Source organism: Triticum aestivum, chromosome 5A, assembly GCF_018294505.1.
Source record: "Triticum aestivum cultivar Chinese Spring chromosome 5A, IWGSC CS RefSeq v2.1, whole genome shotgun sequence".
Taxonomy (NCBI): Eukaryota; Viridiplantae; Streptophyta; class Magnoliopsida; order Poales; family Poaceae; genus Triticum; species Triticum aestivum.
This window is the reverse complement of record NC_057806.1, coordinates 147,707,319-147,717,435: the sequence shown is the minus strand read 5'-3', so window position 1 is coordinate 147,717,435 and position 10,117 is coordinate 147,707,319. Positions and strand designations below refer to the sequence as shown.

The window sequence follows — 10,117 nt, the reverse complement described above, 5'->3', positions numbered from 1 at the left end:
CTGAGACTCCAAACAACCTTCATACTTTTCACTATTAATGTCTTAATAGTAACCTAGCGCCACTGAACGTTAAGTGTGCGACCCTACGAGTTCGGAACATGCAGACATGACCGAGACTCCTCTCGGGTCAATAACCAATAGCGGGACCTAGATGCCCATATTGATTCCTACATATTTGAGGAAGATCTTTCTCGATTGAACCACGATGTCAAGGATTCAGTCAATCCCGTATGCAATTTCCTTTGTCCAGCGATCCGTTACTTGCCCGAGATTCGATCGTCGGTATCTTCATACCTAGTTCAATCTTGTTACAGGCAAGTCTCTTTACTCGTTTCGTAATACAAGATCCCATGACCAAACTCATTAGTCACATGAAGCTTCTTATGATGTTGTATTACCGAATGGGCCCAAAGATATCTCTCCATCACATGGAGCGACAAATCCCAGTATCGATCCATGCAACCTGACAGACACCTTCGGAGATACCTATAGAGCATCTTTATAATCATCCATTTACGAAGTGACGTTTGATAGCACAAAAAGTATTCTTTCGATATCCATGAGTAGCATGATCTCATGGTCGAAGAAACTTGACATGAAGAAAGCTGTACCAAATAACTAAACGATCTGGCGCTGAGCTTATGGTTGGGTCTTGTCCATTATATTATCTATTTATCTATAAAAATTACTTGACGGGGTCATTAGAATAAAGATAATTAACTTAGAAAATTTCACAATAATTAGAAATATCTGACCTTTAATTCGATGTGTCTATTTCTAATCAATCAGATACAACTATTAGATCTTCGTAAACCAGATGGGCTCATGCGGTCACATCTCAACTGGTTGGACCTTTAAATATCACGATCCCAACAGGTTTGAGCTATCAAACCATCCCACAATTAGTCAAAAAAGCAAATAGGAGGGTGTTTGTTTCTAGAGACTTATTGGTCTAGGGACTTAAATAAGTCCCTATAAGTCCCATCTAAATCAAATAGGAGGGATTTATAGGGACTTAAAGTGAGCATTTGGAACATATGAAATAAGACTCAAGGAGGGACTTATAGAGACTTATAGTTGTAATATGGTCTTATAAAGACTTATAAGTCTCAGAAACCAAACAGGTAAGGACTTTTTAGGGACTTAGGACTTATAAGTTGGGATTAAAAAAAGTCCTAGGACTTATGAACCAAACAGGGCCTAGGTTGGGCTATTAGACCATCCCACAACATAAATCTCATGATCTAACTGTTGAATCTAATAAGCCATTATCATTAATTAGATATCAGCCAATGAATTTCATTAATGCACCCCACGCCCAGTCAAGTCCCTACATAGGAAGCTCTTTAAAAAAATGATTCACGCCCGCTCACGTCCCATACACAAGAAGATCTTTAAAAATCCCATAATTATTACATCCCAACTCAAAAAAGGAAGTAGAATCGGATCTCTCAGATCCCATACATAGGAAGATCTTTTAAAAAAGACCGTTCACGTCCCTTACATAGGAAGGTATGAAAAAGAATAAAATTACATCCCAACTCAAAAAAGGAAGTTGTCCTCCGTACCCATATTTTACTGGAAATAAATATCTGCTTGAAGATATCATTGGGGTTTCCTGCTCCACCCATGCACCAAAACTCCCTCGAGAGAAAAAACTTCCTCGAGAGAATCCTAGCATTGTTCTTCTCCACAACTCCATGATGCCCTGGATTTTGAAGTTCCATCCAACATAGCGACAACTTGGACGCAGACGTACACGATGTCTTGGATTTTGAAGTTCCATCCACATAGCGACGGCTTGGACTCAGAGGTACACCATGAACTTCACGACCTTCACCAGGGGCTGAACACCGGCCTCTTCCATCACAAGCATGGACGGCTGCTGGACGCAGGTGTCGGACTGGACGAATCAGTATATAGGAACTAGCGTTCCCTAGCATGTCCACCATCTTCATTGGAATTGCGCTCAGCGCCGGTCCTGGAGTTTCGGGGGCCCCGGGGCGAACTCAAATGAATGGGCCCAGTGACAGCATTGGAGGAAAAAATTGATTCCATACATTGATAAAAAATATATTGCAAAGCTATAATAAACAACGGTAATTTTCCTTGGTAAATATCACTCCAAGTCATAAATAACAATTTCATACTTTAGGTGTAAATCAAACATCATAAAAGTCATGGAGCATAACAGAAAAGAAATGACATACTAGCGAACCTCCAAGCCTCCAGTAATCATGAGAAACGGCTCTGTGCATTTTTTGATGCAAAATCATGAAATGAAACTGTCAAGATAAATGTAGTCTATTTCAAACACAAGATTTTGTTCCCTTGTATGCCCTTTTTATAATCAGAATATCTCTTGATTTATTGTCAAGAGTGTCCCAGTTTCTAGGGTCATAGATATCAAAAGGAGAAGATCCTTGTTCATCTACACTTGCAGGATTCTCACAGCCACTCAAATATTTATAGGAGTCTCATATGGGCATTGTTTTCCTCAATTGTGGTCTCATTCTCAGCGGGTTGTTGTTGGCCTTGTGCCCCCTTTTTTTTCTGAGCAACTGCCCTTGTGCCCGTGTGCGTGCCTGCCTGCCTTCACAGTTGGGCTTCTGCTGGAGATAGGCCTCCCTGCCTACAGAATCTTTCTTTTTTATTTAGCATTTCATCAAGGCCCATATCTATATATAGCAGCACTAGGTCGGGGCCCCTAATATGACTGGGCCCCGGGCCGTCACCCCTGCTGCCCTGGCCCGGGGCCGGCCCTGATTGCGCTGCGCTAGCCCCTCTCAGGTGACTGGTGACTGTCACATCAACCTCCTCTTTTTTCTAGGATTTGTTCTGTTCTTTAATTAATAATACTTTGTAGCACACCTAGAAGTTCATATGCATTACGAAGATATAGCACCCATCATTTGCATATACCCCCTTTCATTGTTTTCTTTTTTTTCGCGAATACGCAAAGCTTGCGTATCTTTCCATTGATAGAAGAAGTAGAATGAGTACAAAGGGGGTACAACACATGACACGGACGCGGGCAGGCGTGAACATGGTGCCCGGAGCAGAGAGAAGGGGATGCTCGGCCCGAACGGAGGATACATCACAACTAGACCTACCAAACCCGAACCAAGCGGCAACGCCGAACCAACACAAGAATTCCAACATCTACCAAGCCAGAATCAGGGACACCGCGAGCTCGCAAGATAACGCCTTCAAGAAGGAAGACGACGCCGGGACGCCATCGATATCCGGTCCGAGGGAGTCGGACCTAGGGTTTCCCCTGAGCTCGAAGAGGGGCGCAGCTGAAGACCTTGACAGCGCCTCCAAGAAGGAAGCGACACCCGCGGGCGCCGCCGCTGCCAGCACCGCAAGACGAGCAGGGATCTCTCCCTGGCCTGAAGCTGAGCAATCCCATAGCCGCCTAGTCCGGAATTGAAGTTGTGGAAGCCAAAGTTGGTCGGAACTACCATGTCTGGAGGGGGTTGGCAGGGCTGCACTTGCCGTCGGTGGGTGGCATCGCCCACGAACCCACGAGCACTGGATCTGGCAAAAGGTGGAGCCTTGAGGCATACAGGGTAGGGCTGGAGACGAAGCAAAACCTCGCGAGCAGATCTGGGGCGGCGGCGTCCAGCAGCGCCGGCAAGCTAGGACTGGAGGGACGTAGATCTGAGCTGCCGTGGCCTTAGCCGCCGTGACGTCGGCAAGCCGAGTGAGCTGGAGGGGACGCAGCCACATGGTCGCCGAGGTCGGAGCTGCCCGGCAGAGGACGCCGGTAGCAGGGGACACCGGAGAGACGCGGGCCCCAGGCAACCGGGACCGGAGCAGCACCAGCAATGATCCGCCGCGAGGAGCCCGTGCCAGCCACACCACAGAAGCACCGATGCCTCCACACGAGAGCTGTCACCGTGACTCGGGGAAAGGGAGGGCCACCGGAGATGAAGGGGGGCGCCTGCACGAAAGGCAGGCCGCGGACGCCTCCACCTCCAGCCGTAGGCCTCACGCCCGGCAACAATACCAGCAGGGCTGGGTCACGCCATCGTGGAGAGGGAGGTTGCAAAGGGGGGCGCCCATGGCAAGGCCAAGAGCGCCGGATCTGCCGCCGGCCGGCAAGTTTGGGCAGCGGTTGGTGGAGGGCACCCAAGAGACGCCAGACGGGATCTCGGGGACGCGGGGCGCGGGCGGAGAGGAGGTGCGCGCGAGGGGGGCGTCCGCAGCGGCCAAGGGCGGGCGGAGGGGGAAGGGCAACGCTGGCCGGAGCGGCGAGGGCCAGGCCGGCGAGGGACCGGAGCTGGCGTCACCGGGCCAGCAGGCAGCCGCCAGGAGGGGGATATGTGGGTGGTGGGTTGCAGGTGGGGGATTGGGGGCGTGAGGATCAGATCCGCCCCGCCGCCACCTTCCTGGGGTCCGGCACGGCTTCGCCGGCCGGCCCTCCGACAGCGGCGGCGCTAGGTGAGGGCAGGGGAGGGGCCTCGCTCGCTGCGGCTAGGGTTCCCCCGTGCCACCCGAGCTGGGCGACGCGGGGGCGGGGGCCAATCTATGTGTCTTCATTGTTTTCTTCGAACTCCTCTATTCTCTAATTAATAGCACATATATAAGTTGATTTGTGCATTGCCAAAATATGATGTATCGACAATGAAGCACACCATGTTTCTTTTCTATCACAATGGTACATTAAAACAAAATATGCATATGCATCGGAGAAAAAACTATTGATTCACTACTAGATTAGAGTACTGATAGACATCTCAGTCCACATACTTTTCTGCCCCAAAAGTTTAATTTGACAAATGTATGTATTTGTTAGTCAGACTCGCAAATAGTCCATATAGTTTGATGCAAGAAGTTTGATGCTCAAGATAACTCCCAAAGCTAATAATTGTTTTGTCAGCTGCACTACTTTAAAGAAATATATGTCAACTACCTAGCAATGCATAGTTCTTCTTTGTGCAGTTGTGAAGTTCTTTATAGTGAGATGTTATGCCTAATATTTTATCCTGGTGAAGAAGCCATGCCAGAAATGATTACTTGGCTTACAAGTGTTGTGAAAGTCACCAGAGAAGGATTTTCAAGTTAGCAAGAGGTAAGACACTTACCTTTACTTCAGTTATCAATATTGTGCTTCAAGAACATTGTATGTAATATTGAGGATTGTCTGATCAACACTAGCCAGCGACGTCGCAACCTACAGTATTAACTCCGTCCGGCGTCCAAAAACAACAACACCTCTAGCAGGTATCATCTTCTGCACGAAATCAAGTCATTTGCATGATTCATTGTATGCCAAATTGATGAATGTATTAATGGATAAACGACACTTGATCAATAAATAAGTTGCTGATGGAGATACCAGAGAGAGTAGGGTAAATATTGGTAAAACATGTTCAGTTCAACGAGATTTATATATATTGGAGAACAAGTTCAAATGAACTAGATTTATAAATATGTTTATGTGGAGATATCATTGGGTTGCTTACCATGATGAAACCAATAGAGAAACTACAGAAAAAACAGGTGGACAAGGAGAGAGCAAAGTTGAAACATCCGCGAGATTTAAGCCCTTTTGCTAGAGTCAGATATTCAAATTACACATATAAACTTTTAACATTACTTTTACATGGTTAAATTCTTTCGGTGGTGAGAATATATGGATTGCTCTATGGGGAAATATTTTAACAAATATGGTAAATGGAGGTTTTGCAGAAAGAGAAGATCATGATTGTCACTCCAAATTTTATCAAAGAAATTAAAAGTGAGAAATTTAAACTCTTTTCAATACCCCCCAAATCCAATGTTCTTAATCGTTTATCCATAACAGGGTTAGTGTTGCACACAATAAATGCATGTAATTTATTTTGAAAGAGATGTTTATAAAACAATGATGGAAGTTGATGAAAGCACCAAAGGAAAAACTTAACAACAAATGTTTTTTAACAGAAAAACATTGGGGCAATGATAGAATTGCGGTATGATGATGCTAAAAAAGATTTGTCTCTGCTATAATATACCTTTTTCTAATATTGTAGCATTATCTGATCTGACTGTCTGCTATTAAATTAATAATTTGTATGCACAACAAGAGCAAGAATTTATGAGATTATAAATGATAAGGTTGGTGGTACATTGTATGCAAAGTTTGCTTCTGCGACAAGAAAGGAATATGGTAACTATTTGCAATTCATGTAACGAGTGGCTGAAAATGTAGATATACAGTGAGTATACTCTCCATCATATTAGGTACATACGTAAACTCAAGGTAAGCGATGAGATAGCAACACAACGTTTCTCATGTTTAATGAGGTAGCACAAAGACGCTTAGGCAACATATGTGCATCTACCTTGCTAGAACAACATGATGGATTCACAAACACCATCCCAACCGTTATTCAAGACCTTACCTACTGGAGTACATGGAGAATTTTAAAGTGAGCTGCATTTTTTAGACTGTCGGTAAGCTTCAGATGGAATATCTCAACGGAAGAATTGAAGAGGTATGCTCATGTACATTTTATTATTTTGAAATAGTTTATCAAAAGTCGTACTGGGAATCCAAGGAACAAAAGATTCTTTCAATTTCGTTACACGAAAGTCACATATAATTAAGTAAAAAATTGTTACACTTCAAACTATCCTAAAAATAAATACCGACTTAACTATGCTAACATGATATGGTAGGACGAATATAGTCTACTAACATGCCAAAGTATTGCAAACATGCATCAACATTTGGTCCAAATGGTTCATCACTACCAAACATTGACATATATATTATGTGATATTTTATTACACAATCTTATTATTTAGTGCAAACCAATAGTGAGAGCATCAGGAGATTGCTATATTTCATATGTACAATGCGATCATACCTATTTTCATATTTAGTAATTAAACCTTATTTTTCCTTGGGAAATATTAAAACTATGGCTAATCACAAATGTACTAATTATTTCTAAAGTTTGTTGAATATTAATGCCTAACATTGCCAATGCCGGTCCCAAGCCCGGAAAAAAGTGAAGGGGGCATAAACAAATTAACAATACGCCTTAAGTTGTATTTTCTATAATATAAAAAGAATCCTATCATCATTGAGTACCTTCACCATAGGTCAATCGAATGTACTAATTTGCATTGGTGTGTCTGCTCACACATATACTTACATTTTTACAGAACTAACTTATTAGTATCTCGGTCCAAGTCCCCGATCAGGAGCACACGGTCATGGAGTGGTGGCTGAGCGCGAAAGAGCTCGCGCCGCCGGCGCATCGGAAGGCCCTCAAATCCATCGCGCTGCTTGTGCCCTGGATGCTATGGAAGCACAGGAACGCGTGTGTCTTCGACAACGCCACGCCATCCATCGAATCACTAGTGGATAGGATCAAGGACGAGACCCGGTGTTGGGCTAAAGCAGGAGCCCAGGGACTTCGGGTTGTTCTGCCCACAACCTGGGATGTCCACTGATTTTGTGCTTTTCTATGTACTGCTTACCTCCTAGGAGGATTGTTCTACCTTTTCCATGAAATGAAATGCAAAGGTCCTTTGCGTTTTCTCGAAAAAAAAAACTTATTAGTATCTACCTCATTCAACAATTATAGAGCACTTACAAAAAGACTCGCAAGTTTTTCCAAAATTTGAAAGAAAAATGATGAAATATTTACCAATAACAAGCATTTCTTAATTACATTGTATTGGTTGGATCGCACAAACACATCAAAATGTTAAGAAAAAACCACATGGTATGTGTGGTAAGCCACTTACTATTTGGATGAAATTGAGATATGATGCTCTAGGTGATTCGATAATAGATTAAAAATAAAAAAGGGAAATATATGACTAAGAAAATAAGAAGGGGGACCTGCAGGTCGGACTTCGAACTTCGGAGATTGTTGACGCCGTGGAGGATGACGACGATGTTGCCGGCTACCTCGAGCGGGAATACCGACGATGTGCCTAGCCTGCGCACTTGGGGATAACACTCAAGCTGGATCCAAGCAAGCTGCGGGAGACGATATCCACGCCCAAATCAATTGCACGGACACCTACAACAACGGCACCTTGCAGGTCAATCACCACGCCTCCTCCTTGCTGCAGTTGATCCTTGGGGCCTACTATCCCTCCACCGCCTTTCAAAATCCTAGGATACGAGGAACCATACCAACCGCGGTCGATGGCCACACTGGAAGCACCAGCTGCGGACGTGGCTACAGGTGAGCACGAACGACCTCAAGGCAGCAAATCAAGAGAGCGAGCTGATGGGAGCTATCGAGTAGCATCAATTTTGGAGTGAGCAGAGTGAATAAGGAAATGAGAAAGGGGATCGGGCCAGAGTCGTGCATCTAAACTGTGGGGTCCCAGCTTGGCCCACACTCGTTCCATCTAAACTGTGGGGTCCCATCTAAAACACCCCCCCCCCCCCCCCACCCCCAGCAGTCCGAGCTCGGCCCACACTCGTTCGGCTTCTTGGCAGCTCCAAAAGAGGTGGTGCGATGACTCCAGGTTTCTGATGCAGAGTTGGCAGAAGTAAGCGTTTGTCCAGCCTCGCCGCTGGAGTCTGTCATTGCACCAGAGCCGATCCCGGAGGAGAAACCAGACAAATATTTTGATTTTGCCCGGCGCCCAGGCCTTCCACACCAAACGGTCAAAATGGGTCGCCATTCTACCCTAGAACTACGCCAGGTAGGCCGATTTTGCTGTGTACTTTCTTGAGTTGGCTCTGCACCACATCAGGTCGTCTGGCACTCATGGCTGCAGCTGCGCGTCCGTCCCCTGGAGCAGGCGATGAAGGGCAAGGGCGTCCGGCAGGAGATGGTTGTTGTTGCCGTGGGCTAGGTCGTGGATCCAAGTGTCGTCACCGAGGGCTTCCCGCACTGATCTGTTCTTGCGCCGCGAGTAGCTGAACAGCCTTGGGAATTGCTGCGAGAGGCAGCCCTGGCAGATCCAGGTGACGTTTCCTCTGGTGCCAGGACGACGAGGTTTCGGGCGCCAACTGCAAGGTCAACTGGCCGGCGGTCTGTGCCCCGACGGAGCAAGGAGGCCTGGGCATCGCACGAGGACGCGGCGGCCGGCCATCGGTAGCAGCTTGCCCTTCCAGCCCGCAAGCCTTGCCTTGATTCTGTCGATGATGAACTGGAGGTGGACCAAGCGAAGGCGTCCCGTAGAGACCGGCAACCCAAGGTATTTGATTGGGAAGGGAGCGATGGAGCCTGCAAAACCCTGGAGCACCTCCTCGACGTTGATGTTCTCGCAACGGATCAGCGAGACCGTGGATTTGGCCGGGTTGATGCAGAGCCCCGTTGCCTCGCCGAAGTCGCTAAGGATGTGCAGCAGAGAATCTACCTCTTCTCGTCTAGGGTTTATGAAGATAACTTCGTCGTCAGCGTAGAGGCTTACACGAAGCGCCAGGTCGTGGCCCGGGAGGCGATGTAACAGCTGATGATCTACCGCTGCCGTGATGAGGTGGTGCAGTGGGTCGATTGCCAAAATGAAGAGGAAGGGGGAGAGCGGGTCTCCCTGGCGTAACCCACGGTGATGGAGGATGCTTGGGCCAACCGAACCGTTGAGAGAGACCGCTAAAGAAGCCGAGACGAGCAGGCGAGCCACCCAGTCCCGCCATCGTGCACTAAACCCTAGCTGTTGGAGCAGCTCCAGCAGGTATTCCTAGGAGACGGAGTCGAACGCCTTTGCTATGTCTAACTTAACTAGTAGGCCCGGCGTTTTGCGACGGTGAAGGGCGTGGACGGAGTTCTGTACGAAAAGAAAGCTGTCGTGGATGCACTTCGACTTCAGGAATGCCATCTGCGTCGGTGAGATGATGGAGTCGATGACTGACGCCAATCTAATCGAGAGAACCTTGGAGATGCGGTTCGCGAGTTGCACGGCCACGGCTTGTACCGGCATGGCCCAGGCACGGTCCAGCTCCTCGCCGCTGCTACCTCTTGAGCACTGTGTTGGTTTTCCCTTGAAGAGGAAAGGGTGATGCAGCAAAGTAGCATAAGTGTTTCCCTCAGTTTTTGAGAACCAAGGTATCAATTCAGTAGGAGGCTACGCGCGAGTCCCTCGCACCTGCACAAAACAAATAAATCCTCGCAACCAACACGATAAGGGGTTGTGAATCCCTACACGGTCA

The 10,117-nt window shown here is 46.8% G+C and overlaps 1 long non-coding RNA gene across 1 annotated transcript; it reads right to left on the bottom strand.

The window, feature by feature from the left end:
- Positions 1-1,379: 1,379 nt before the first annotated feature.
- Positions 1,380-8,346, bottom strand: LOC123102683 (uncharacterized). Its single transcript, XR_006449126.1, has 3 exons — positions 8,147-8,346; positions 7,847-8,030; positions 1,380-5,239 (listed from the first exon to the last, which is right to left on the bottom strand). It is a non-coding gene; the product is annotated as an uncharacterized lncRNA (long non-coding RNA).
- Between the last annotated feature and the right edge of the window lie 1,771 nt (positions 8,347-10,117).